Genomic DNA, 3,481 nt, shown 5'->3' on the forward strand with positions numbered 1-3,481 from the left:
TATTCCAGCCTGTGGGCATTGGAGAGTACAAACCGACCAGGGGCAGAAGAGTTCCCGCAGCACAGCACAGCTGCTTTACCAAATCATGGCCAGACTGCTTCTGTTAGCAGGCACCTGATCCTGTTCCTTCCTACTGAACAGGACCTCCCACCTGGTGCTTACAGCTACCCTCACAGGTGTTCCCTGGCCTATGGAGATATGAAACATTCCTTAGACAGAGCTCCCACAGAGAAAGGCAGGCCACCATCTTTGTTATTTGGATGACTAGGTTCTGGCCTTAGGGCTTTGTAGAACCCAAGCTGACCAGGGGTGCAAGTGGTAGCTCAGCACAGCAGAGCCACCTTGCAAAAACATGGCAAGACCCTTGTTTAAGTCAATCCCCAACCACATTTTTAGCCACTGGTTACAGCTTTTCAACCAGGGTCTCTGGCTGCCTTCACTGCTGTTCTCTGGCTGACAGATGTTTCAGGCCTCCTTGAATCAGAGCTTCCAGAGAGAGGACCAGACTGTAATCTTTGTTGTTTGGGCAACTCAGCCATTTCAACCTTGGGACTTCAGAGTGTCTGAGGGAACGAGGGGCTGAAGTGAACCTCCAGCACAGCACAACTGCTCTACAGAAACATGGCCAGACTTTTTAAAAAGCAAGTCTCTGATCTTGTTCCTCCTGACTAGACAAGACTTCTGAACTTGTTTCCAGCCACCTCTCGTAGTTGTGTCCAGATTGGCAACAGGATTGTACCTCAGTGGTACAGAGGTCCCAGAGGAAGAGGCAGGCTATTATCTTTGTCTTTTTGCAGGCTTCGCTAGTGATACCTTGAGTCGCTGGAAGATATGAGGCAATTAGGTACTGGAGTGGACCCCCAGTATACCACAGCAGCCTTATGGGAAAGTGGCTGAACCGTTACGTGGGTGCTGGCTTCCATATCTCCTCAATGAGCAGGTCCTCCTGGCTTGGGTCTTTATCCAGGACACCACTGAAGCCAACAAGCCAGTAGCAACTTGGCAATTTCTTGGACAGAGCTTCACAGATCGACTGAAATCCTCTCTGCCACTGCCTCTGCAGTGGATCTGCCCTTGTTACCTTCAGAATATCAAGAAAGCAAAGACCCTAAGTGCCATATTGATAACTCTAACAAGCTGCAGTTGACCCAAGGAACAAGGCAGTCCATCTCTTGTGGATACCACATACCCCACACTGCTTATCACTGGACAGGGAACTCTGGCTTGGGCCAATAGAACAGACCCTCTATCCTGGGATGATTACACTAAGTGATGGCTAACTCACATCTCTCTGGGGTAGAGCCCCCAGGAGACAAGCAAAGTGATGGAGCAGGAAGCCAGCTGATGTGAAGCCCAGAGGGCAGGCACAGCTATCTCTCTAGGCTCTACTGGGTCTTATGAGACACTTTATCCCAGCACTTTAGGACTGTGGAGGTCTGATCAGCCACATCTCATGTGAAGATTGCCCAGCAGAGATCAGGTATGAGATTTTCCCTATTAATAAAAGGAGACTTGCTTAAAAAAGAAGTCTGGCCACGTTTTTGTAGAGCAGCTGTGCTGTGCTGGGGCCTCACTTTTCAGAGAGTTATCTGAGGCGTGATATCTACTGGGCATTCTTGCACATGAGATGAAGCTGGTCTGACCTCAGCACTCCTTAGTCTGCTTGCCTCTCCCAGGGCCCCAGCCTGGCCACGCCTGCCTACAGGGCACTCTCAGCTGCCCACACCTTTGTTTCTGTGCCAGTGGACCATGCCTGAGCAGTGAAGAGATGCAGCAAATTGGACTCTTCAGGCACGCACCCGCCTCTACATTGCCTCTCCATACTGAAGCTCTTTATACAAAAACGTCCTACGTCACTTTGCTGGTGTGTGTTTACATGAGTGGATTTTGCTGCACTTGCCCTACCAGCACATGGGAATGTAGCACACACTTCAACCCACACCAACTCCCATTGAAGAAAGAGCCATGGTAGGCAGAGGAACAAAATCACAACCTCTGCCAACACCTTCTCCTTGTGCTAATTCTGTGCACGAAAAGGGAATGCTAATATACGTTGAGTGGTCGTTGCTGCTTAGGGGGTCACAGAGACGGCACCCAGACATGCACAGGCCAGCACCCCGGCCTGAACCAACACTACCTCCAATGCAACAGCACACACAGAAGGGGTATTCTGGCTGCCACCAAGCTGTCTTGCCTCCACCACTTCCACCACTGGGCAAATGCCAACAGGGAAGCAGGCAGTTTTGCATCTGCTAACACTCTGCCACAGCTGCCCCACTTTGCTGCCTTCAGTGCAGTATACTCCAAACTTTGAGGAGCCAGAGAACAAAGTTGAGACCCAATATAAGTTTCCCAGAGTTAAAGCAAACAGCCCAGGAATTGAGAGGTGAATTTTGGCCACCCAAAATCCTCCAAAACCAAAGGCAGCTGCCTGATTCTACTTTAAACCACAATCAAACCCTCAAGATCATCAAATATGATAAAAGAAAAATATCCTGTGCAAAGGTCAGCAACCTCAAAGGTTGAAGGTGAATAAGCTCATAAAGATGAGGAAAAATCAGTGCAAGAACACTGAAACTCAAGAAGTCAGCATGCCTTCTTTCCTCCAGATGATTACATCAACTGTTCAGCCTGTTCAAGTTTTCAGAACTGGCCAGAGGCTGACATGTCTGCAATGATACAAGTAGAATTCAGAATGTGGGTAGAAACAAAGTTCACTAAGTGAAAGAAGTATGTCATCATCCAATGCAAGGAGGCCAAAAATCATTGTAAAACATCGCAGGAGCTAACAGGCAATATATCCAGTATAAACAACATTACTGGTGCTCACTTTGGCAGCACATATATTAAAATTGGAATGATTCAGAGAAGATTAGCATGGCCCCTGCTCAAGGAGGACCTAAAAATTCATGAAGCATTCCATATTTGTAGAAAGAATCAATATCTTGAAAATGGCCATACTACCCAAAGTAATTTATAGATTCAATGCTGTCCCCGGCAAGCTACCAATGATCTTATTCACAGAACTGGAGGAACCCACCTTAAACTTCATATGGAAGCAAAAGAGAGTGTGGATATCCAAGACAATGCTAAGCACAAAGAACAAAGCCAGAGGCATCATGCTACCCGATTTCAAACTATAATACAAAGCTACAGGAATCAAAACAGCATGGTACTGGTACTAAAACAGAGAAATAGAGTAATGGAACAGAACAGAGGTCCTGGTGGCAATGCCACACATATACAACCATCTCACCTTTGATAAACCAGACAAAGACAAGCAATGGGAAAAGGATTTCTTGTTTAATAATTGTTGTTGGGAAAACAGGCTACCAGTGTCCAGAAAGCAGAAACTGGACCTCTTCCTGATACCTTACAGTAGAATTACCTCCAGATGGATTAAAGATCTAGACATAAGACCTAATGCCATAAAAAAATCTAGAAAAAAAAATAGGCAAAGCCATTCAGGACATAGGTGTAG

General features: G+C 46.8%; 1 non-coding gene across 1 annotated transcript; it reads left to right on the forward strand.

Annotated features, from left to right (window-relative positions):
• Positions 1-2,822: 2,822 nt before the first annotated feature.
• LOC141582108 (U6 spliceosomal RNA) lies at positions 2,823-2,929 on the forward strand. The gene has a single exon (XR_012514939.1). It is a non-coding gene; the product is annotated as a U6 spliceosomal RNA (small nuclear RNA).
• The last annotated feature ends 552 nt before the right edge of the window (positions 2,930-3,481 follow it).

This window comes from Saimiri boliviensis, chromosome 18, assembly GCF_048565385.1.
Source record: "Saimiri boliviensis isolate mSaiBol1 chromosome 18, mSaiBol1.pri, whole genome shotgun sequence".
Lineage (NCBI taxonomy): Eukaryota > Metazoa > Chordata > Mammalia > Primates > Cebidae > Saimiri > Saimiri boliviensis.